This window comes from Chelonia mydas, chromosome 3 (assembly GCF_015237465.2).
Source record: "Chelonia mydas isolate rCheMyd1 chromosome 3, rCheMyd1.pri.v2, whole genome shotgun sequence".
In the NCBI taxonomy this organism is placed as follows: Eukaryota; Metazoa; Chordata; order Testudines; family Cheloniidae; genus Chelonia; species Chelonia mydas.
In genome coordinates, this window is record NC_057851.1 from 137,037,022 (window position 1) to 137,063,923 (window position 26,902).

Genomic DNA, 26,902 nt, shown 5'->3' on the forward strand with positions numbered 1-26,902 from the left:
ATTCACTATTCAGAAGAAATAGTCTGAAATCACTTTTTTATATAATTCAACCAACCAGTTCTAGTGCTTTTAACATAATTTAACCAGCCCCATGCAAGAGCATTGCCCGGCAGCTAGTGTAGAAATGGCACTGGCATTTAGTGTAGAGACAGTCTCTCCACCAGTCTATTGACTGGAGAGCTCAACATATTCAAAGCTGAAAGAAAATATGAAGGGAAATATTTTTGAAACAGGACTAAAGCATTTTGCTTTGTACTTTAAATGGTAAAGGCAGAATATAATCCGCAAGGTTCCCCTATGGAAGCCCTTAAAAGCAGTACCGACTAACATGCTATTGTGTCTGTGTTTGGGAAGGTGGGCTCAGGATTATCTCCTTTTTTAAAGTCTTATTCTTTCTAGCTTTTTTTTATTTCATTTTGTTCTTAACAACCTCCCATTTATTACTGTGGATCAGATAAGATTAAACTCCTTCAAGACGTGACATTACCCTAACCCTCTATGTGGCAGGCCTGTCATTTTGGAATAGCAGACTGAATCCTTCACCTGGGGGAGAGGTGATATACTCCAGCTGCCCTGAAATGTTTATTGTCCGTTTTATTCCCCTGTCACAGTGTCTTGCTGAAACAATCAGAACAGCAGTGAACAATTTAATGCAGGCCTCACCCTTTTTTTAATCTTTCCCAAACTTGACCTCTGTAGATTAGGAGTGTGAAATTGGCTCCTTGGCACCAGGAGTCAGGATTTTCTAGTGCTAATTGCTAGTGTAATGTCTGAGTGACATGCCTAACAGCTCCACCAGCACTCAGAAGGAATGAAAGGGAAAATATCCTAAGATTTTTGCCCTTTAAAACCTCTCACACAATGAAGCAGTGAATGGTGACTTCCTGAATTATTACTGTAACACCTAGATTCAGGCCCCACTATTCTAAGCACTATACAAGTACAGAATGAGAGAGTCCCCTGCCCTGAAGAAATGGGAAACCGAGGCACAAAGAAATTAAGTGATTTGTCTCAGGTCACAATAGGAAATCTCTGGCAGAGCCAAGACTTGAACCTAGATCTCCTGACTGAGCCCTGAGCCAGTGTTTCAACCACAAGACCATCCTTTCTGCATGCAGAAGGCCTGAATCTCATTTAGCCAAGGGCTGTTTTACACAATTCTGACAGTGCAAAAGGGCCTTAACGGGATTGTAAATGTAACTTATGTCTTCTTTACACTGCTATAGTGATGTAAAGCAGCCGTAGTGGAAATAAAAATCAGGCCCAGAGCATTCAGTTTAGAAACTCTTGTGCCAAATCCTGAACTTCTTTTTGTTCCTTCAATGGGACTTTTGCCTCAGTAGGAAGTTCAGGATCTGGCACTACTAAATTATGGATCAAAATTCCCCTTCATCATATACAGATCTAGCAATGTCCCACTACACCTTGTTTCAGTAACACGACCACATAATCAAATGCACGCCCAAATCAACTGAAGTCACAAGAAACATTAGATACCTATTGAATAAATTATTTCCTCGGTCCTTTGGTCTTTTTGCTGTGTTCCACATGCTGATAATTTGTATCAGGTTAATCAAATGGATAGCATCTCAGGTGTTGGCTCTGCTAAAATGTGAATTATAACTTAACTAAATGGCAAATCAGACACAAGTAATATCTACTGCAATTTTCACTTTCATTCGCCTTCCATCTCACTCACCAATTTAAAACCCTAACACAGCAGCTGAGCTGCTCTGCCCCCAAGCTGTCAGTCTAAAGTGTCCACTTTGAAAGCTCTGCCTTTTCCTGGCATCAAGCTATTGATTTCAGATATCAAGGAAAGAAGATGCTGATTCAGAGCTGGCAGTGGGGCATGGTTTTCCAGAGATGGTCATGCATGTCTTGCTTGATCCCTGAGGAGTCATTACAGCACCCCCATATTCAAATTCCTGCCTTGTGGCTACCATCTTTCTGGCTGAGGTGGACAGGCTGGGCCAGGTCAGTGTCTCTCACTTATTTTGAACAGTGCCGGGCATTCATTTCTTTCAGTTGATGAGCACAATGCTTCAGTCCCCTAATAGCCAAAAAAAGCAAGAGACCAGGATGGCAAAGAGAATGCATCTCCCACAGGGCAGGGCATTACCACAGGGCCACTAAGTCAGCAATGTAGCAACCTATTTCATAATATGTGTACCAAAGAGGCGCGGAAAGTGAAGGAAGAGGAATGGGTGAAAACGGCAGGGAGGAGGGCAGTAGGTAAAAGGATCAAGAAAAAGAATGGTAACGCAAGAGTAAAAGATAATAAAGGAGAGCAGGGGGAGAGGGAGCTAAATTACAAGAGAACGATGTACACTGGAGACAGTGTAATTTTGTGACAGTGACCTTGGCATTCATTATCTTCTCCAACAGTAGCTCAATGAGCAGACACCCATCTTCCACTCTAAGTACGTTACATCCCCTTGGAGTGCAATTAAAAGGCTGACCATAGGCACAAGTTATGCAAGCCCGGGCCCCTGCATTTTGTGAGTGGACCATTTTGTCGCTCTGACTTGGGAACACCCAGTGTGGCTTGATCTTTTCTTCCCAGCAACAGTATCAAGAGTGCCTGGAAAGAACTGAATCTCGCTGCTCGATCCCTTACACCCTGGGATCCAGGAGTGGAAAGGGAATTTCATCTACTCAATTTCTTCTGCCCTCTACTGCAGCTTGGGGTCCCATCAATTACAATGCCAGCCCAGCACACACATAACTGCCACTGGTGTTAACAGAAGCTTCAGGCACATATTGAGGGGAGACCATATCCCTGGCTCTCAGAACAACCTGCAGCCAGGGCTCCACTCCATGGATCACCTGGTAGGACAGTACTGTCATCTTCAGCCCACAACCCTCAATGTCCTCTCTCCATATGCCATCGTCTCAGGTCACCTCAAAGTACAGATTTCCTGCAACACAGGAAACTAGTGGGGTGGAAAGTAGAGCACTGGTGATCCTGGTTAACTGCAGTGCAGAGAGATTCAGAATTCCTGTACCATGGCCCGCGTGGCGGTGAAGAAAGTATTTTTCCCCTTCATGATTACATCAAGCATAAGTGTCGTGGAAGAGCGACAGCTGCCTTGTCCTTGCTTTCGCTCTTAAGAGACAGGACCAGTTATTTTGTGCTGTGGGGAATTTTCTATTTACGTCACGGACAAGCCAGTTCAGAAATAGGCAGGCTGGGATGTGGTGACTGGTAAGTGTCAAGAAGGAATAAATGCAGCATCTTGTCTGGCTGGATTTCAGTCAGTCCCCACTGCTGGAGGCTATGGCATTATTATTTAATATTATTTCAATATATAGAGCGTGGATGGTATGCTACCAATAAGCATTTCTCAGAGACAAATGAAGGCTAAGGCCTGGCCCAAAGCGTGTACGGAGTGAGGTTACGATTGTAGCAGTCTTGGTAGAGCTACTACTCTCCATCCTAGGTAGGTGAGTGGGACTTTGACTACACCTCTTCACTGCGCTATCCAGCACAGCTGAGCTGGCACAGAGGAGGAAGTAATGCTTGACTGGTATAAGGCTAGGCAAGATTATTTCCTCCTGGAAAGGGTGAGGAACCAAGGAGTGAATTATGACTCTGAATCATAGTTCAGTCCTTGATCTGCTCCCGGGGCAACACAGCTACATGCTGTCCCTTTCTCAGGGTACATTGGATTCTTACAATCTAGCCCTAAATAAACAACATACAAACAAAGGATGGGGAATGAGCTAAACGAACTACAGTGGCTGACAGTAAATGTGAGCACCAATATTGTTGGCTCCATGATTTTTGGTTTTTATTCTACATATTGTAAATGCTGTTATACTTCCCTTGTAGTAAAATCCTATACAAGCAAAGAAAATAAAAGAAAATAATCTTTCCACAGATTTTTTCAACCCACACGATCAATTTTCAGGATGGTTCAAAAATCCTATAGAACAGATCTCATTCTCTATTACTTTCTATAGGTTTTTAGGGAAACTTGTATAGAAGCCTATTCAAATTCTATGAAATCCTGTTGTTTTCACTGTGACACTGTATGGAATCTGGGGGACCCTTGAGGATATTATGAATATCAATATTGTAAAATTGCAATGAGTTGTGCCTGATATGCCATGTAAGGCATTTGCAAAAATGTTATAATTTGCCAGATATGATAATCTGGTCTATATGTTTGTATGACCTTCATATTATGGGTTATAGATATGTATGTATGTATGTATTTCAAAATTTGTGCTATGCTTCTGAGTGATACCCCCAGAGAGTTTGGCATCAGCACTGCCTAGCCTGCTTGATGGCCCATTAAGTACTCCTGAGGGCATTCTGTGCCAAAAAAATTAAAAACTCTGTGCACAATATTTTAAAATTCTACAAATTTTATTTGTCAAAAAAATGTCAAGGCTCCAGCATGTCATTGGGGAGCACAGGCCACTGGCTGCACAGAGGTGGAAGATCACTGTGCAGCTCCCCACTGGGACATGGACTCAGTGGTGAGGCTGTACCCAACCCTGACACAGTGCAAAGACCCGGCCTGCCTCAGAAACAACTCTGTGTGGGCAGGCAAGCTCAGCAAGGCAGGATCTAAGTGTGGAGGGGCTTAATGTGGGGGGATCCAGTCTGGGTTGAGGGGGTTCCGTATGGGGCAATCTGGGTGTAGGCAGCTCAGTGGGGGATCCAGGTGCAGAGGAGATCTGGATGCACAGGGGCTTGTGGGGGGTTCTGGGTGCAACAGAAATGGGACTCTGCAGGGGGGTCTAGGAGAAGATGCTTGAGGCTCAGCGGGCGGGGGTCTGGGAGGGATAGAGCTCGGCAAGGGGGTCTGAGTGTCGGGGGTTCAGTGGGGGGGTCTAGATACTGGGGGAGTGGGGTTCAGTGAGGTGGGGATCCAGGTGCAGCTGGTTGGGGCTTGGTGGGGTGGGGATCCAGGTGTGGGTGGCTCGTTGGGGTGGTCCAGGAGCAGGGGGAGTAGGGCTCATCGGGGGAGGGGTTGTGAGTGCAGGGGGGGTGAGGCTCAGTGGGAGAGTCTGGGTATGAGGGCGTCTGGATGCACAGGGGTTGGGTGGATGGGGGAGCAGCTCCCTGGACACGGATCTCTCCCCCTGCAGCTGAGGAGCGATGGGTGCAGGAAGAGGGGGGGAGGGCTGCATGACCATTCTTGTGGCTTCCCTTTGCTTCCCCATCAAAAAGTCATTTTTCTGCAGGGAAGCAAAGAAATCTGTGGGGAAAATAAATTCTGCACATGTGAGTGGCGCAGAATTCCTGCAGGAGTAGTTAAGGACCATTAACTATACAAGTGATCCATTGAGAGAAGGCAAAGGATACACCTTATGACTCAGCAAGGCATGCAGGGACATGCCTATGGACAGAACTCTAAGGCTTCCAAGCCATGTGCTGGGCAGCTTGTGTTTGGGACAAAGGAAGCACAAGCCGCATGGCAAAAGACTAAAAAAGACAACTGCATCTTCTCCATTTTGTCTTAATTCCTGCTTCTTATCTCTGGAGTAACTTCGTTTCTACAAACAAAGCTCTGAACAAAGGACTGAATGACCTATCCAAGCTGTGGATGTGTTCCAGAGGAACTTTCAAGCCAGCAAGCTCACAGTACTGCTAGGAACCTCATGGACTTTGAATCTTTGTATGTATGTATGTGACTGCTTTACATTTAATATCTCTCTTCTTGTTCTTTTTTCTTTATAATAAATCTTTAGTTTTAAATACTAAAGGATTGGCTGGCAGCATGTATTTTGGGTAAGATCCAAACCTATACTGAACTGGTAATGTGGCTGACCCTTTGGGGTTAGAAGAACATTTTGTATATGTGAGCAGAGTTTTTTAAATTAAAAACAACAGCATCAGCACTCACTTTCACTGGTCGCTATTCTCAATACAACTGTGAAAAGAGCTGTCTCCTGAATGTATGCAATAGACCAGCTGGATTAAAGATCTCCTCTAGCAAATGGTCAGCAACAAATTTTGAGTTCAACGATTCTCATACAACGGGGTAATATTTCATGCTAACCATAACACGGCCAATATGTCTAATTTGTGTCATCATGTTAGAAGACCTAGGAAACCCTGACAACTGCAGTCAGGAACAGGGCCGGCTCTAGGATTTTTTGCCGCCCCAAGCAAAAAAATTTTGGGCTGCCCCCGCTTTTTTTCATGCCGGCTCCGCCCCAACTCTGCCGCTTCCCAACCCCTTCCCCAAATCTCCGGCCCCGCCTCCTCCCCCGGTCGTGCCGCATTCCCCACCCCATTGCTTCCTACGGCTCCCCCCCGCGCAACCCCCCACCCTAGCTCACCTCCACTCCGCCTGCTCCCCTGAACACGCCGCCGTTCCGTGTCTCCCCCCTCCCTCAGGTGAGGGAGAGGCAGTGCGTTCAGGGGAGCAGGCGGAGCAGAGGTGAGCGAGGGTGGGGGGGAGAGCGCAGGAAGTAATGTGGGGGGTAGAGGAACCGCTCCCTGCCCCAGCTCACCTCCGTTCCACCACCGCCGCCTCCCCCGACCGCGCCGCCACTCGGTTTCTCCTCCCTCCCTCCCAGGCTTGCCGAGGTGATGACACAAATTAGACATATTGGCCGTCTAACTGACATATTGACCAGACTAGAAAGAGGAGAGGAGTGCAGGGGTTGGACAAAGACTGGATGGGGGAATTGGTGGGAGTCTACAGTGGGAGAGCTGAACCCTGTAGAGGAAGGAGGTGCTAGAGAATGAACCGGGGGATGGAAGGGAACAGCCGAGGGAAACGGAACAGGTAGGCAACTTTGTGTAGAAAGGGAACATGGAAAGAGAGAGGGAGAAGAGGGGGTAAGTTCCCAAAATCTAACACCACGTTTGTGTTCAGTTTTGCGGCTGGGCGAAGGGGCCCTAACAGAAGCAGCCAGCCCTTTTTATCAGCACATTCTTATTTAGTCCAAATCGGTTTGCCCACCTTGTTTCAAATTGTCTGCTAAGCTCAGGCCTGCTGTGTTGAAGCCTGCTGTGCTGTCATTTGATATCAGAGTAGCTAAGCCTGTTTCTTTCGATTTTATTAAACAGTCATAGTTCTTGCAATGGGGTTTTTATATCCAAATAGACTATGAAACGAGTTCAGGGTGTAACCTGCATATCAGACACAGCCCTGAATTGGATTATTTTTACTGACAGTCCAGCATTTCTACTGACACCAAAAAATGACTCTTAAGCCCTGTCCAATGATCACACTCCCCATCTCAATAAACGGAAGCTGTAACACACCACTCCCCTAAATAAAAACAAACAAACAAACAAAACCACGTGGGCCTGAATGCTCAGCTGTGCTGAGCTCACTCTCAAGGCAGCTGAGAGAGGTAGGGCAGGCGACTGTAAGCTTCCCTGATCCTGGGACAGGCCAAAGGAATGCTCTAAATCATGCTGACAGCATCAGTCCTATGTTGGCTGAGCACCAGCCGGAGTGTTCTGTCCTCCAGCCTCCTTCCCCCTCAAGCCAACGTGTTCTCATTGTGTAGTGGCGAGCAGATAGAGCTGTCTACATTTGCTTTACGCTACCCACGGATTCCACCCATGTCATTATTAATAATAATTATTTGTGACAGGTTTCAGAGGAGCAGCCGTGTTAGTCTGTAGCCGCAAAAAGAAAAGGAGGACTTGTGGCACCTTAGAGACTGAGATGCTCAAATAAATTTGTTAGTCTCTCAGGTGCCACAAGTACTCCTTTTCTTTTATTTGTGACATGTTTCCATACACTTCATTGCCTACGTGCATGAACAGGAATGTCAAGGCCTAACTTCAGTCACCCACATTTGGGTATTTTGGTCTTAATTGTTCCATGCCTCAGTTTTCCCATCTTTAAAATGAGGATATTTATCTACCCTGCATGGCTGATATGAGATTTAATTAATTAAAGTTTGTACACAGCTTTGAGTGCTTCTGGTGGAAGATGCTGTAGCAGTTCAAAATAGCAGCAGCAGTAGTAATCAGAAATTATACATTTTTTGTAAATTATGCAATTATAATGCAATGGCTGAACCAAGACCATCTGTCTTATTTGGAGAACTTTAACTTGCATGCAGTCATTTAGCTGGATAGAAAATTTCTTCCATTGCCCACATGGAATTTCTCTGCTAAACTGTTTGAAAGAGTCTTAGGGAATTAAGAAAGCTGGGGAAAGAAGAGGGGCAGGGGAAATCACATTTCGCACAGGAAGAAAGGGGACCTGTTAAGCACAGTAATAGTCTTCAGTAGTCCCTCCTGGGTTCTAAAGTGCTGTCTGAAATACTTATCTATGCAAAGGATAGATTTATCCAGATAACTCCATTGTGTTGCCACACGACTGGGCAGTAAGTAGTTCAAGAGACTGAGGCACTCTTATGCTGTCTGTCTGTAATCAGGAGTCATATGTTCAGCTCCTAACTCCTAAGTATTTTTAGAGCAAGGGGCTGTCAGCTGGTACGCTGTACACCTTGGTTAATGAGTGCTTCTACCGCTTGGGAGGACAAGGTGGGGGGGGGACTCTTAAAAGGACATTTGTTCAGTGGGCATTACATCCATGAAATGAAGATTTCAGTTCTTCCAGGGTAAAGCAGTTTTCAAGATTTCATGCTTGGCATGGTAATTCATATGAATAGCCAGCTACAGTCTGTGAGCTACTCTCCCTAATGGCTGAAACTATCAGATGGCAAAATACCTTGGGCAATATCCTCAGCTGACGTAAGTTGGCATAGCTCCATTGACTTCAATATTTAGTGTATTGACTTAAAGGGGGCTATGTCATTTTATAGCTGAGGGTCTGCCTTGTTGCATACAAGTTACACCTAATGTTAATAGGAAGATCGCATAATAACAGTGTAAATTTCCAGAACAATACAACTTAAAAAACATTTTACAATATTTTGGGTTAAAAGATTGATCTTCCACTTTTTTGAAGAAGTGCTGCTTTCCTTGCAGCATGCATCTTTCTACAGCAAGTACATTGCTAAACATAATTTCATTTGCATGCTATGCATTCCAGATGGGTTCACAGCTGGCTTTCAAACACCCCAAATTTCAGAGTGGGGTCAGATCCCAGTTATGATTCAGGATCACTGTCTAACATCTGAGCTATTTAGAAAGAGACTACTGCTGTTCTAATGTATATCAAAATGTTCTATTAAACATCTGATGATGTCTGGTTGTTAGTGTCCCTGCCCAAGGTGTAAATATAAATGCACAACTTGTTTAGAGAAGCGTGAAACAGGAAGATGAAGGACACAACCCAAGTGTTCCACACAGAATTCCCACTGAAGCCAGCCGAGCTTTGTGTGAGCATCAGTTACAGAACTGGGCCCTTAGAGGGCTGAGTCTAACTAATGATGTATTTGCATAGGCAAGATAAGGGATGAATAATTCATTTGTATAAGCTACTGTGCTATGAATCTGGGGACCTACTGAATTTGCCTATTCGGTAAGATAGAAATGGAGGATTTGCAGAATAGCCACTCCAAACATCTTTAAAAGTGTGGGGTACAGCATGTGAGGATATAGTTCATCAGGACTTGGATGGCCTTCCTTCTGTCTAATGGTTGCTATTGTAGCTCTCGGGATAGACATACACTGCAATGACAAGGCGTTTCATTTTAAGGGCCACCCGCTGGTTGACTTTTGGTTATTGGAACTGTAGGGCCTGGGATGGAGAGGAGAAGCTGCAGGTGCTCAGCACCTCTCAGAATCAGACTCATAGCTGAATTCTGGAAGTAGACATGCAATGAGCAATAGCATAACCATATCTAGCATGGGCCCACATGCTACCCTGCTCGGGAAAAACCAATGGGGGGCTCTAAACCCCAGAGGAAATCCTATGAAACCACATATTGGGCCTGATCCAGCACCCACTGAATTCAATGCAAGTCTTACCATTTACTTCATTGCATTGGATAGGCTCAACAACTTCCAGCCTGGGTTCTCTGTCCTGGAGTCAGTGGGATGGACAGCTTTGCAGGTCAGAAGCCTGCAAACTCTACTGCATCCTAAGGTCTGTGGTGAGAGCCGGGAATAGTCCTGTGGATCCCAGGCCATACCTGCAGAGGGCTGTGCCTCTTCCTTGACACTGGCAGCCCACTTCTCATAGCAGCCTTACTGCTATTGGTGAATGCCCTCTAACCATACACTCCTTCGAATGAGGACAAAAGGCATGAAGAGGGAGTTACTGACTGACTGAACTGAATTCACATTAGAACTCTGCTGTTCCTAAGGGGAGCACAACTACAGAGATCAGCTGCTCCCTGGCTCTGCCCATTACAGCCTCGGTTTTGGGCTCCTGAAGCTACGCCGCCTTTGCCAGGACTGCTAGAGCTTCCAGGGTGTCTATGGACAGGACAGATCAATACAGTGATGCTACTGATCTCCTTTCTGCAGCCTTGGGGATTTTTCTGCACCACACAGAGGTGGTAATGTGTGTTTCCTGTTCCAGCTATAGGAAACACAGCCTGTCCTCACTTAAACATTGTTTTAGTCTGTTAAATTTCCATTTTCCAAAGCTGAAAACAGTTTTATAAATTGAGATTTGAAAAAGGCATGATCAGATTCTGTGCTTCAGAAGCCGAGAGTAAGTCTCTCCTCTAACTCGAAGGCACTCGAATAGAGGAGTTGTCACATTCTCTATAAAAATATACAACTTGAGGCTACCACATTTTCTCTGTTAGAGGGTTGTAGGTAGACAATTCCTGCTCATTCCCACTCTCTCCCCTTGTGAGACTACCCATTTTATTTTGATCCATGTCTTCCTTCTCTCAGTTCTGCCCAAGGGACCTCTTTGGGTTCATCCTTCTTAGTCTTGCTAGCTGTGGTGCTCCCAAACCATTGCTTCAATCCTCTTTAGAAGTCTGAGGACTGAGTGGAGAGCTGAGCACCGATCAGAAGAGCATTCCCATACAGAAAGTAGATCAGGGTGTTCTCTTCCATATTCTGCCTTGCTATTGCACTCAAGAAAGAACAGAAGGTGTGGGAACAAGGTGGATCTCTGCACTGCTAGTGGCAGAAGAGTACTGAGTGGCAAGTGTGGGAAGACTCCTTCACTGGTGGCCCAGTGTACCAGAAAAAATTACGATAGATGGTGCTCTTCTGCTCTGGCCTTAGTGCACCCTGTATTTAGTTATAGTTCAATGAACTGGTCCATCGTGGGAGTGGTGGTCATATTCTCCAACAGAAAAAAATATAGTTCTGGTTAAGATCTTAACTATTTACCCAGCCCTGTTTTGCAGTTTCTGTTATATTAAATGCAATTCCTCTCACTTTTCATCTCCCCACCAAAAAAACAAAGAATACCAGAATCTAGTCAATTTAACTGTGCTTTCAATTTTTAATATCCTACTTGTTATTTTTAAAGAAAACAATTAAACGAAAAATAAAAGAAACTAAGAACGATTCAGTTTGTGGAGCTTGCAAGCTTTGTTTGCTCTCCAATGGAGTTTATTAGTTCCTTGAACCAACCAATGCATGAGTAAGGTCCAAGCCTGCAAAGTTTTGAACATCTCCTAGGACATACATTTAATTCTCTCAATGAGAATTGAAGGCATTGAATGTCTTCCAGGAAGCAATCAGCACTTTGTAGGTTACAGTCCATAGCAAGCTGCAGATGAATGCCCAAAGAAGCTATCTTTACATTTGTCCCTATAAATTCTGCACTGACTCACACACATGCATATCCAGGACATTTACATCCCAGTCCAGGTGGACTGCACGGGATGTAATTAAGCTTGGAATCTGGACCAAGGAACTTTTCTATGGTGCATTCATATGGTACAGTTTTCAAAGGAACATACTTTTGGTAAATCAAAACCAATTATTTTCAAATCAAGAGAAAAGCACCTGTTCCTCAGTAAGGACTTTGTTCATGCCAAGTTCCACATACGACTCACTGTTGCTGTTGTTGTGTCTTTAGAAAGTGTTAAAGCTTTTTTTTTTTTAAACGGTAAAGTATAATTTACACTCTTCCATAACTCAAAAATAGATAAAGTGTGTTTGTCCAAACTTAACTCTCCCCACTCCCCCCCCCCCCCCGAAACCTTTAAGGATGAAAAACCATAGAAACGTTCATTCTAAAAGATGAATTCTTTGAAGACTTATAAGGGTTTGAAAACAGGCATTTGAATCTCATCTCATGCGCACTAGCGTAAATAAGCAGTAACCCCGTGAAACAAATGAAGTTACGCAGGTATAAAACTGGTGCATCTGAGATCTGAATCCGGTGCAGGGGCTTAATAACAAAATATTTTTTACAACCTTAATTATAGTGGCTACCAATAGAGACTGCTAAAATAATAGCATTGCACTTTTTTCCTGCTAAAAATTGTTAGCTAATTTTGCTATACATATGTATTGAACTAAATAAGAGGGCTTGATTCTAATCTCACAACATTGTAAAATTGGTAGTAACTACGGAGATCAGAATAAGGCCCACTTCTCAACGGACACTTAATTAGTTGCAATAAAACAGAAGGGCTGAATAGTTTGTTTATGCAAATAATCATTTTTACATGTTGCAATAAAGCATAAATTATGTTAGCTGTGCCAGTAAATTTTGCAAAGTATCATTTTCTTGCAACTGCTGGTTTGAGGCGTGATATAGTAGGCTGTTTAAATGGCATGGCATTAATTTCTCGGTGACATTTGTTTATGAATAGAGATGACCCAAAAGGGAAATGTTGCTGCACCTCTGAACATGGAAGTGCGCTGACAGCATACACACTATTCTACAGCATAGGTATTCCCACTATGGCTCACACAGTTGGGTGGGCCAAACAGGAACATAAGCAGACATACCGACTGCATTAGCATTTACAACTAAGAATCCACGACAGATGAAATACGACACTACTAGAAAATTTCCCCCATCCTTTCATTTATGATATAATTTATTTTAAACCAGTTCCAAGTGGACAAATATTCACATTAGGAAAACCACCACTATCACCACATCTGGCACTAAACTGACACCGTTATTGTTACTCTCAACAGAGAGGCCAAAAATTGAAAGGCCTTAGAGGCGAAACTGCTCTCTCACCCCTAGACATGGTCCTTCCCGGTCACTCTGAACATAGCTCACGGCTGAGGCCTGCTGGGCCTGTGCTACACAGAGGTCATTGGTCTCCAGGGCAAGTCAAGGAAGCACTTTTCATGACTACTAAATTCACAAAATAAATATACATAATGTTTATATCATGTAAATACAGTTAATCTGGTTAAACTAAACACAAGAACTATCTCATTTCTAACCTGCAGCTCCAGTCTGCATGCGCAACAATGCATGAAATCACACGATGTGGTGCAACTAGTCACACTGTAGTAATGGGTCATGACAACAGCAACAACATACAAGTTATACACTTTCTGTTATAAAGAACACTTTAATTTAGCTATATGTTTGGGACCTTCGCACCTTTCCTATTATGATTGTATTACAGTAGCACCCCGTTGAGATTGAGGCTCCATTGTGCTGGGTGCTATATAATCATTCAAATTTCAATTTCTAAACATTACCCTTTTTCCTTATTACTATTACTCAAACAGCTGGGAAGACAGCTGCTCCTTTAATTTTTTCCCCTACATTAATTAGCCTTAACAAATACCCATTATTTACATTTAATAACCTACCTTGTGTTCACTTAACAATGAAAAGCCTGTCAGAGGCATTCCAGCGATTTTCTTTTCTTTTCCAGAAATGTGAGTTTGAGCAGAATAAAATAAAAATCCTCAGCTATAAGTTATGGTTCTGATACCTATGTGATACCTAGGTTTTGGTTATCTGCATTCTTCAATCAGGCCACTGTTGTGGTCTATTGTCAGCTGACTGCTGGAATACACTGATCGCTTTCTGTCCCGCTGTCCAATTACTCTCCCCTTACGCTTGTACTTTTCTTTTTGGCATCCTTTTTCCCCCTGCTTCCACCACCACATCCTCTCTAAACTCCCCGCCATACAATCTGCCACACTCTCCGGCTCCCTGGTCTCTAATTTCATCACTCCCTTGTTCCCCTCACTACTCAACTTCTACTCCATGTCTGAGGTTTGGCAAAGAGAAACTGCCAAGATTTCCAGTCTCTGAAGTGATCAGAGATCTTGTCTATTTAGTCAGGAGTCTCACACATGGAGCACAGCAGCAAAGCAGGGAGAATGTGCTGGTACACTCTACTGAACCACTTCAACCCCTACTTCCCAAATGTCAACACTTTTGTAGTCTGACAGGTCCTAAACCGTGTCTTTTAGTTAAAAGATTTGAATGGCCATATTACACATGAGCAGATTATGCATATCAGATTGCTGTACAGTATCTGGAAAATATTCAACCATCTGATTCATATGGTGTAAGCTAATCAGGATGTCCTTACCACCAGATAATCAATTCATAACTTTGATATTAATTACCGCACTGTCTGAATGTCACTATATCACATAACACTTCAGAGTATAAACATTTTTTAAAATTTTACACTCCATGCCTTCCTGATTTACTGTTCTAAACAGATTTTACTGCTTTGGCTGTAATTGGCCATTTTTGCAGAAGAAGGAGAGGCTATCTAGTCTGCAGATATGCCAGGCTATTCAGACTGAAATACAGCACATGGTCACGGAAAATGGATATTCAAGCCAGAGGGCTTGATTTATAACTTTTTATTGTACAAGTGGCTATTCCAGTATGCACGCAGATTTAGCACACAGCTCATCTGCTGCATATTACTAATCTAGACCCAGTCTGAACATATGATCTAAATGTGAAAAAATATCATCGTTTCAGCTTTTTAACATTTAAAATGTCTGCTCATGCACTGACTTTTAGGAGCAGTTATCATCAGTTATGAAATGTGGGTAAAACCCTACTATTCTTCTAATGTAATAAATGCCCAAAATTTAGTTTGGATTAGATACTGTGAATAAACAGAATAATCTCTGCAAAATCATTTGTCCAAAACATGGATGGTACCCCTTGAAAATAACAAGGGTATTATATCTTGGAACGCAGATCCAAAATGTGTTTGAAATCTAAAATCCCATACTATTTCTGCAGGATGCTGTATACTGCATTTCTGTTGTTTCATTATTTTTGACAGAAAAACACATTTTATTATTCAATATTCAACTATGAACTCTTGTATTACATATAAAAATAATGCCCGCTGTCTGGTTGCTTAAACTATGACATTTGAATAGCTGTTTAAGTGCGACCAAGCCCACTACTACAACCAATTTTGTGAAAGGAACCTCTGTCCGCTAGGAACTAGCTCAAAACCACTAGCCCATTCTTTGAAATCAATGAAAAGCCTTTAGAGAGAATGTGCATTTGATTACTACCAACCTGGGCTGGATTTGAACAGGCAACCTAGAAGTGAAAGGTTCATATCCCATTGCCAATTTCCAGAACCATTCAATTACCAGATTGTGAAGAAAGCATGCTTAGTCCTTTAGGGCACAGGAGAGAATGTTATGCATCTCACAACCACCACTACCCAGCTGACTTACGAGTGCACAGGGGCTTTGAAAAGTTTCCTTTGTATTTTTCCTTAAAGGCAAGGAAGACTGCTGCTTTTAGGGTGCCTTCAGGATGGAAAATGACAAGTTAACATGGAAAACAATTACTGGGTCTCCAGAAAGTTCTACCACAGACATGGGGCTCTCTACCCGAGGGTAAATTGCAATATGCTCAAATTAGATGTAAGAATAACTTTTGCATGATTAGGTTGGTAAACTGGTGGTCTTCTATTTTTATCCAAAATAAAACGCTACACTAAGTATGAATTATTAAGTATTAATTAAAAATAGCAGATTGTGCTTAATGTGCTAGCAAATAAAGAGCTACCAGCAAACATCATCAGTTGCTATAGTAATATCATGTCTTAGTCAGTGCCTTAAAAATCAAGGACTAAGGTGAATTTAGTCCATTACAGAATTTGTGTTTTCCCATTACCTTATCAGTGTTAACGGATTTTCTGTCCAATCCCCTTGTAGATATTATATAGATTGCATAATGACTACAGAGCATGGGACAGTTCAAAATATATGATTTGAATTGTTATTGAATATGGACCTTTTCCAACACACATTTCATTTGTTTGGTATCTAATTTACATCACAGTACCAATATTTCCTTTATGCTTATGCAAGGCAGACAAATGACAGCATCACCATTAGGAAACTTGGAAGTAGATCCAAGCAATACAAGATATTTAAAGCAAAATACAATAGTTAATTATTTCAAGTCAGCAATCTGGATGAAATTCACCCCTGTGCGGAGGGGCAGCACAAGTCCTATGTATCAATTGGTCTCACTTAAACCCTATTTTAAGGACTTAGATAGAACTTAAGAGGTGCATAAACCTTGAGCTGCATGTCTTTATGTGGGTGAATTTTATCTACTGAGAATACACCTATCAATATGGCATTGAATTTTAAGGTGTTAATTAGCAAATCAAAGTCCGAGTTCTCAGGCATTAGCACCCAAGATGCACTTGTTGACTCTTTCCCACCCAAGAAAACAGGGAGTTACATGCACAAAGTGAGCAATTACAGTCAAATTCAGCTACATTCCTGGAATCTTAACATTTAACCTGCCCTGAAGGAAGATGGTGTGCTTTTTCAATTTGTCTTTTTCCCCTTTCCTTTTTAAGATTTCAGTTTTATTCAGTGGAACTCACCCTCCAGGTCAGGAAATCCACAGCAGGACAAGTGCTGGTTCAAGGCTCTGGGATGTTGTATGTGTTACCTGTTTTGCTCACACAAATGCAAGCCTTTAAATGCATGACTGAAGCAGCAGTGACTGAAATTCTAGTCCCTTGTATATAAAAGTGAGCAAGTATTTGAGATTCATGAATCATTAGTAACCATAGAAATCTCAACCTCTGCATATATCTAATCTAGCTCGTCATTTCCAGGGATGACTGATTCAAGGATCTGGTTTGGATAAAATAAGAACAGAACCAACATCTCTGGACCTTCACCTATTCCTTGAATTGAATGTGAAATACACTTTTTCTTTGAGAGTCAAAAAAAACTGATAAGCTTTTTCCATTTTAAAAAAAATCATCCTTTGGGGTTCTTTGTTTTTCCTAGTTTTGGTCAGAAGAGGCAGCAGAAGTGTGAGAAAAGCATATCCATCCTAAACTGTGAAATAGAGGAATTTGGACAGAAAACCTTCTCCTCACAATTTCCAGGAGTTTGGATATGCTTACCCTTCAAAATGAACATGAGTGAATGCATCACTGGGACTCGACCCTGCAAAGTGCTAACAAGCACTTTCCGTGGAAGTTGAGGGCACCAATCATCTTGAAGAAGGTGATCAGGGACCACAGGATAAGTCCTACAATGTTTAGCTAAAATACAAACTTGAAATATAGGGCTTGCATTCAAGGCCCTGAACAATTCATAGCATGTCTCCTATTGTGTTCTCCCCAACCAGACTCCTCCTGATCCACCAAGGATACCAATCTTGATGCCTCATTAATTTATTTCACCCAATCTGATCTCTGTGCAGTCTTCTGTGATGCCTCCCATGACCTCCTTATCCCAGTCTGCCAATCCATGGCACTTACCTCATTCAAATCCCTTCCTAAAATCTCACTTCTTCCACAAAGCGAGATTATAATAATTACAACAGGAAAAAAACCTCTACATTACTCCCACTTCTGGATTTTCCAGTAAGACTATCTTCTGTGCCTCTATCCGTCAGGCTGTAAGCTCCTAAGGCACGTGCTCTCTTTATACTACTGTGTATTCTGTAGTGCCGGGTAAGCACTTAAGCACAAATTCTATCCCTGTTCAGGAAAGCACTTAAACAGGTGTTTAATTTCAAGCAAACGTTTAGGTCCTATTGACTTCAGTGGGACTTAAGTACCCACTTACGCGCTTTCCCAAGTCTAGACTAATTGTTGGTGCTAAACAAATAATGAATCATATGTTCTGCTCTAAATTACACATGTTAAGCCTCACTGACTTTTACTGGGCCGAACACATGTCAGAGAGCAGAACTTGGCCCAGTATTAATAATTCAAGAACATCTTGTGGACTCAATTTTCAGCTAGGTTGAGTCACAACCTCCTGATGGTGGGTGAAATTTGCACCATACTTTGATCCTCCAAAATGAAGTGTGGGCACAAATCTGATTAGTAGGGCTTTTAATTAAATTATCTGTGCCACTCTCAAGTAGCTACAGGTACAAGTCATCATAGTGCACAACAGAACTGCCACCCCAATTCTGTGGAGACAAACTGCTCCTAAAAAAGAGAGGCCACCTAGTTGAAAACATGACCCTGTATGTATTAAATTTTCAAACATTTTCAATGATTGCATTTAATAAAAGCTGTAGCAGTAAATGTCTATAGATTAAGAGCACAATTCTCAAAGGCTCATAGCTTCTAAGTTCTTTGAAAAACAGACACAATCTACACCGTGAAAAATTTAATTGCACTTTAATTACCAGTTAGCGGAATAGCATGAGATATGTATGCCTTCAGTTTTTAATAGCTTCTGCCACTTCCAGCAAATCGTACAGAGAAATAATGATGCTTTGAGTATTCTTTCCTTCTGCTCCTTCCAAAATTAAAAAGACTTTAGAATCAAAATGAAGATTCAAATTCTTCTGGATCATTTGTAATCCAGGAGGACCACTAGCAATAATGAATATGAACACACAAATGCAGCTGCAGCGCTCATGTTAGCAGCCATCTAATGCAAAAACTTGCCTCTTTGGTCGAGTTCTGCAACATTAAACTGATGAAAAGCTCTTGGCTGGACTGTTTATTTTAACACACTCAAGACTACTGCTTTGTTTTCTAACGTCCTGGCTTTAACTCTTAAAAAAATCACTCCGAATATTGTAATAGTTTGCATACTGTCTGCATTTGGGACACTTTAACCGTTCAGGAAGAGCACAAAGTATTGTAAATACAGGCAAATCCTAAAATATTTAGATAAAAATATATCCGTGTTCCTATGGCTTTTATCAAAAAGTCATTTAACAATTCAGACATGTAAGATTGGCTAGAGTCCTGATCCAGCACGGTTTTTACACTACACTCATCACATCATAGTACCTGTGTAGCAGCATACAAAACTATAATGATCCTCTGAGCAGTCTACGAATAGAACTGAATTTCCTCTCCTTCTTTCCAGAAAAAAGATGAATTTTCAGGAACTTCATTTCACTGGCCTTGTCCGCCAGTGCTTTTTCTTTAATCCCTCCCATCCGAGAGCAGATTAACTCTTTGTTCTTTACATGTGTTTCTCATATGGGAAGGCTAAGGCAAAGAGGTAGTCCTTGCGTTTTGGCTTGCAGTCTGGTGGAGGGGCGTTTCATAGCTGTGGGCCAGCTGACTGTCTTCGTAGTAAGAACATCATTCCACGGGTCACTTCACTTCATGCAGTACAAGACAACAGAGGAGAGAGTGGAGTGTGTGTGTGTGGGGGGGGGAATGTTTGCCTACTCTTACCTTTAGGAAGGAAAGAGTAATAAAGAAGAAACATGGAGGAAAAGGATGTTTGAGAGGTTTTGCCTCATTGCCAGAAAAAAAGGGTCTGTTTTTACCATGGAACAATTAATGCTTGTTAGCTATGCCACTGCAGCCTCCTCCCCCCACCGTTTTTTCAGTGAAGATATAGCTTCACAGTAGGTTTGGCTTTATTAGAAATCAATATACAAAGGTGCAGCATCCAACCTATTTTAACAGACACGTACATACCAGAGCTTTCCTTGGCCCTAGCCCAAATAAAGAAATATTCTTAGCCCTCACTAATACTCCCACACAGACTCTAAATAAAGTACCTGGACAGGCACAAAATAAGAGCCTTTAACTCACAGCATCTTTCAGCCAGCACACTTTCTCTAGGGTCAGTGCCACAGTTCTTCGTCAGTCTCTGGACTGGTTCCTGGGCATAGGATCCTCCTACTCGTGTCCTTTCCCAGAAAGGAGGAAGGGAGAGAGGTTGTTTCTCCCTCTGGGAACACACAGCCTAGCACTCCTTCCTGTATTCAGTGAGCCACCAGTTTTTTGAGACCTTCCTACCTAGCAGGTTAAACAGGCTCTGGCATGCTGTTAATCCCTTCCTGGACACAATGTGGGGTATGTACACTGTGTCACAAAAAGGAAGTGAGAATAAGGCTATGGCTACACTACGAGGTTTTTAGCGACGCATCCGTGCTGCTGCAGCCGTGTTGCTAAAAGCCTCGCAGTGAGCTGCTGTTTGTCGGCAGGAGTGGGCTTCCCCTTCCATCCCTCACATGTTGCATCGGTTTTGTCAGCAGGAGAGCGCTCCTGCCGACAAAGCGCTGTTCACACCGGCGCTTTTCATCGGTAAAACTTTTGTTGTTTGGGGTTGTGTGTTTTTTTAACACTCCTGAACGACAAACGTTTTGCCAACAAAGTGCCAGTGTAGACAAACCCTAAGACATACAGGAAGAAGAGAGGAGATAGGAGAGGGACATACCATACAAATCCTGTTAGCAGAGTTCTCTCTTAACTTAGGGAGACTCATCATAGAGTGAAGTTGTTTTGACTATTATCTTCTGGACTCAGCTACATGAGCTGTCCCAGCCAGGAGTGCTATTAAAACTCACTGCTTCACTGACGAGCTGTATGAGATACAGCATTTGAGTAGGAGGCTGCAGCATCATTTGTGGGTGTCCCTCCTGGAATCTGATCCGGTACGATGAGTCTATGTGCGCATATTTATGTGGGGCGGCGAGGGCCAAGATTGCTTCTCAAAACTATTTTTTCACAAAGGCAAAAACCCATCCAACGTAATTGGTTTGAGCTAAGCACAGTCTGGCTAATGTAAATTATTTGGAGGCTGAGAGAATGAGACTTCCTTGCTGTGATAAGCTCTCTTCTCTTCTTTGGTATGACGATATAAATCAGATCGGGAGAGGGCTGGCCCCAGTGCTGTAAAAGCGCCAGAGCGGGACATTAGAGGTTAGTTGAAGTAAAATGTTCCATTTTGTTACCATAAATTTAGGAATCAATACTATATTTAGAGAGCATCACTGAGCCAGAATCAGACATTTTCATCTGAAATCATAGCGCACACCAGTGATTTTGAAAGAAGCACTTCTACTTGTCTCATTGTGTCATGCCACACTACCGTGTGTGGCCTCTCCAATGCCCTGCTGAGCTGAAAAGTAAGAATGAAAGGCAACTAAAAGAAGGACTAACATTTAAAAAGCACACAGTAATTTGTGGATAAGATATCTTCTATCAATGCACTACTTATCCAACTTGAAAGTTCAGCAGACGTTGGATGTCCCCTGGAAGCAAGTAATTTTGAAGATGCATTTCACACGTACAAATGTGTATAAAGCCCACATATGTATGTTGTAATTATCATCATACAGACAGACTGCAAAATAAAAAATCTGTTATGCTTATACTGTCTGTTTTCCCTGACAGGTTTAAAGTGTTGACAATCTTTAGTTTATTAATAGCACAATATTATTGTTTTCTTTAAAAATGAAGCACTGAGAAGCCATGACTCTCTAGTGTTTTGAAATCCCTCTGACTGGTGGTTACAAGGAGGTTAATACTAGTATTGTCTATTTTATGATTCTACTCCTCAACTTACGTGGCTTTTTTATATACAATATAAATACGCTCCTCGTACCCACTAGCGAACAACAAAATTAGAACATCTATAGACTGAGGAATGCTGTTACAGAGGATGGAAACAATAGCCTATGGAGCTCAAATATTTGAGTATTTACATCAGAGAATAATAGAAATATTTTTCCTGATCTAGCATTATTTCCAGTGTCCTGGATGACTAATCAAAGAAGCATTGGTATTAAATCAGTTAGAACAGTTGAAACCTAGCAAAATGTGCCAGTTGTAGATGAATTTAACCTTGCAGTATTCAAGGAATGGAAACGATACCCTGGGGCATATAAGAGAAGAAAATAGATAGTAATTATCTAAAAGGAGATAACCAGCATGGATTTAGAAGGGCAAGCGCCTGCCTAACTAATCTGCTTGACCTTTATCATAAGGCTAAAGACAAGGTTGATAATGGCTCTGCATATAAAATAGTTTATTTGTATATACAGGAAATAGAGGGAAGGGAGAGAGATCTGAAAGTGGAAACATATCTGGTTTAAAAAAACCTCTGAAAACTCGTACTCACAAGGGACCCTATGAAAGGCTATGTCATCCGATGTAATATAGATGTGTAGGGAGAACAGGTGCAATAAAATCACAGTAGTATAAAAACACTTCAGAGTTGCCTCAGAGCGAGGTGAATGCAAAGTAATGCAAGCAGCAGTCAGCGGGCGTGGTTTTAGTGAGAATGGAAAGTCTAAGAAAGTTTGCCTAAGGTAGGAAAAGTTTTTATACCCATAGAGGATCCAACATGCTCTAACATACTAATCAGCTGTGGAATGGCAAATGCCTGTTATGATAACCAAAGAGATAATGCAAGGCAGCAGATAACATTAATGCATGGATAGTGGGAGTACAAAAAAGGGTGTTGAGGGTAAAATGTCATGTGCAACTCACCATCAAGGAAAAAAGGATAATGGAATCATTTTAGCTAGAGACAGAAAACTTCCATTACCGGTCCATCGTCCTGGCAGAGCCAGATCATTCCTTACAGTATTTATTCTAGTCGTCTTTTTTTGCTACCCCTTTCAGAACCCCCTTTCTGCAGCGGAACTGCAGCTGTTTTCCTAGGTCAGGACAACCTGCAGTCACAGAGGATGGGGGACATCTTGGCCCACAGTGAAGCAGTACTCCTCTCACGGAGTCTGACCCATACCGACTGAAGTCAATGGCAGTCTTTCCATTGACTAGAATGTTTTCTTGGCTCAGGCCCCTAGTGAAGTTTCACTTAACCATAATTGAGTTCCACCGTACTAGGAGCATTCATCGCCAGGTGGGGATCGTGCTGCATTGCTCTTCCCACTTCTGCTTTGCCTGAGTAGAGGAGGAGGAGGGGGAGGAGATAAGAAGTTACTACCCCCAGGGGAGGTGGGGTAAAGAATATTCTCTGGCCTGGGCTACAGCAACAGCAATTTCTGAAAGGAGGATTAAGGGTGGCAGTAGTAACCTATCCTCAGAAATGAAGAGAGGAGAAGAGTCATTCGGGTCTTCTGTTCACTCCTGCCCCAAGGAGGCTGGCTGAAGGGGAAGGGCTCCCATGAAATAAGGCAGCCACTGGTGACAATTAGTTTTTGGGTTAGATTGTCAAGTTGTTAGAGCAATAGCTCATTATAACACCTTGGAAAATTATCCTACCTCAACTCTGCCACCAAATTTAGCTCACCTGGCACCCTGATCACATCCTTACCCAGCTGAATGGGAAGAAAAGTGGAGGAAACAGGTTAGATAGCCATCAAGTGAGCTGAAGCTGGGAGGAACCGGAACCTGGGAGAAGAGGGAAAGGCATGAGCTGTTCCAGAGTTGCCCTGTATCGAGCCATCATGACAGAAAACGGAGACTGCCATGGGAGAAGCTGGCAGACACTGCCTGGGAGAAGTGCTGGTAGAGGAAAGCGATCAGGAACAGTCAGCATGGATTCACCAAGGGCAAGTCATGCCTGACTAATCTAATTGCCTTCTATGATGAGATAACTGGCTCTGTGGATGAAGGGAAAGCAGTGGACGTGTTGTTCCTTGACTTTAGCAAAGCTTTTGACACTGTCTCCCACAGTATTCTTGCCAGCAAGTTAAAGAAGTATGGGCTGGATGAATGGACTATAAGGTGGATAGAAAGCTGGCTAGATTGTCGGGCTCAACGGGTAGTGATCAATGGTTCCATGTCTAGTTGGCAGCCGGTATCAAGTGGAGTGCCCCAAGGGTTGGTCCTGGGGCCAGTTTTGTTCAATATCTTCATAAATGATCTGGAGGATGGTGTGGATTGCCCCCTCAGCAAGTTTGCAGATGACACTAAACTAGGAGGAGTGGTAGATACGCTGGAGGGTAGGGATAGGATACAGAGGGCCCTAGACAAATTAGAGGATTGGGCCAAAAGAAATCTGATGAGGTTCAACAAGGACAAGTGCAGAGTCCTGCACTTAGGGTGGAAGACTCCCATGCACCGCTACAGACTAGGGACCGAATGGCTAGGCAGCAGTTCTGCAGAAGAGGACCTAGGGGTTACAGTGGACGAGAAGCTGGATATGAGTCAACAGTGTGCCCTTGTTGCCAAGAAGGCCAATGGCATTTTGGGATGTATAAGTAAGGGCATTGCTAGCAGATCGAGGGACGTGATCGTTCCCCTCTATTCGACACTGGTGAGGCCTCATCTGGAGTACTGTGTCCAGTTTTGGGTCCCACACTACAAGGATGTGGAAAAATTGGAAAGAGTCCAGTGGAGGGCAACAAAAATGAGTAGGGGACTGGAACACATGAGTTATGAGGAGAGGCTGAGGGAACTGGGCATGTTTAGTCTGCAGAAGAGAAGAATGAGGGGGGATTTGATAGCTGCTTTCAGCTACCTGAAGGGGGTGCCAAAGAGGATGGCTCCAGACTGTTCTCAGTGGTAGCAGATGACAGGACAAGGAGTAATGGTCTCAAGTTGCAGTGGGGGAGGTTTAGGTTGGATATTAGGAAAAACTTTTTCACTAGGAGGGTGGTGAAACAGTGGAATGTGTTACCTAGGGAGGTGGTGGAATCTCCTTCCTTAGAAGTTTTTAAGGTCAGGCTTGACAAAGCCCTGGCTGGGATGATTGGGGATCGGTCCTGCTTTGAGCAGGGGGTTGGACTAGATGACCTCCTGAGGTCCCTTCCAACCCTGATATTCTATGATTCTATGATTTCATATGGCGTGATTTGAGAGATCTTCTCTGTGGGCTTGTTTACACATACCTAGTTCTTCCCTGAAGAGTCACTGTCACATAATAATATCTATAGCCAGCTCTGATCCACAGATTTGCAGTTTTCCTGCTCCGCCCTCAGGGGCAGATTGGCTACTGAAATATACCAGCGTCCAGCTCTTTGATCAGAGCAGACAAAAGGAAGAGATGGTGTGACATGCACACATGCAACCTGTGAACCAAAACCACCACCGCTAGTTCAGTGTTAGATTTAGCAGCCTTGAGAGAGGGTCCCTTTATAGCAGTCATCTTGCTCACAAGTTTACAAAGGAATTATGAATGGTTGGACTTTGACTCTAATCACCGTTGTTAGCAATGGGTCCAGCACAAACACATCACATCACCATCCTTCCCATTTTTGTTTCAGAATTAATTCTACATATTGTGTATTTTGCTAAGGGAAGCCAAGAATCATTCTGAAAGTACTGAAATATAGAGGTATCCACGGTAGACACTCTGAAAAGAGGTAAAGTGAAACTTGTATTCATATGCAAATACATGTCTTTTTCAATAACATTCATCCATAAGCGTAAATGCTCTGTATTTATAAAAGAAAAAACAACCTCTTAAAATTGTAAGGAGAGTGATCACTTTAGATAAGCTATTACCAGCAAGAGAGTTGGGTGGGGGGAGAGAAAACCTTTTGTAGTGGTAAACACCCATTTTTTCATGGTTTGTGTGTATAAAAAGATCTTCTGTATTTTCCACAGTATGCATCCGATGAAGTGAGCTGTAGCTCAAAAAAGCTTATGCTCAAATAAATTGGTTAGTCTCTAAGGTGCCACAAGTACTCCTTTTCTTTTTCGAATACAGACTAACACGGCTGTTACTCTGAAATCTGTGTATATATACCTGCCTACTGTATTTTCCACTCCATGCATCTGATGAAGTGGGTTTTAGCCCATGAAAGCTTATGCCCAAATAAATTTGTTCATCTCTAAGGTGCCACAAGTACTCCTCGTTGTTTTTTCTTAAATTCAGTGTCTCTCTTCATTCCATTGTTGTATGTCACCAAGTATTAAGGGGCCATTAAGAAAAAACAGGATAAGACTGAGCACTGGTATCTTAGGCCCTGAGGTTTTGTAGTTTTGAAAGCCCTAGAGTCTCTAAATGTACAATACACATATGGTACATATCTGTGGCCAACTTTTGCATATGCTTGTGTGTTTTTGGATGGTGCTTCAGGGAACCCTGTGGCTTACAAAAGGCAACATTTTAAATGTAAAGAAGGAAAACAGATCTCTTGAGAGCTTGTTGCTTCCTGGCTGGCTTTTCAAGTGGGAAAAAGGCAAGACAAAGTTCTGCAGAGCATGTTTCTTTAATAACACTTTTCTGCAATAATGTATTTTTTTATTAGACAAACAATGCCAGATGCAGCCTGCAGGAAGAGGATGCATCTCCAAAAGAAATCTCTCAACCAAAATCACTGCTGACCTATATATATATCAGTATAAGTGACAGGTCAGCTGTAAATTGGTCAGAAGATAGGCATAAGTGGTTGCAAATGGCGAAGTAAGGTACCTTTTGCCAACTTGGTGATGTGCAAGTTGATGTGCAAAATTAGAACGATTTGCATGTTAAGGGAGGGACAAAGAAGGAAGCAATCAACATCAAGATAAGATAAAGCAGCCCTCCCTTCTTAAAACTACGCTGCACCATCTCCAACATCCCTGAGGCCAAATGCAACTCTGCTGTAAGCAGGCACATATCTGATATTCACCTGCTTATGCCACAGGCTGAACTGCATTCCCACAGAACATCTATGGGCACGTCTTCACTGGCAACATTAAAGCGCTGCCGGGGCAGCCCTTTAACATGGCTTGTGTAGTTGCGGTATAGATCTCCCAGCGCTCTAAAAAACCCACCCCCATGAGGGGAGTAGCTACCAGCGCGGATCCACTGTTTACACTGCCATGTTACAGCGCTGAAACTTGCAGAGCTCAGAGGGGTGTTTTTTCACATCCCTGAGCGAGAAAGTAGAAGCACTGTAAAGTGCAGCGCTGTAAAGCCCTAAAAGGTGTAAGTTACACTCATTCCGCACATCCACTATGTGCCAAATCAGTCCAAAACTGCTTTCTGACTGACCAACAAGCCAGGAGACTC

At 42.8% G+C, this 26,902-nt stretch overlaps 1 protein-coding gene and 1 long non-coding RNA gene across 4 annotated transcripts in view; one reads left to right on the forward strand and one right to left on the reverse strand.

Moving 5' to 3' along the window:
• The window catches only part of SMYD3 (SET and MYND domain containing 3), a 633,600-nt gene that overhangs the window by 20,524 nt on the left and 586,174 nt on the right, over positions 1-26,902 (reverse strand). The gene's annotated exons all lie outside the window — the stretch shown is intronic.
• On the forward strand, positions 5,145-20,804 carry LOC122465136. The gene is made up of 3 exons (XR_006289731.1): positions 5,145-5,268; positions 9,198-9,203; positions 20,794-20,804. It is a non-coding gene; the product is annotated as an uncharacterized LOC122465136 (long non-coding RNA).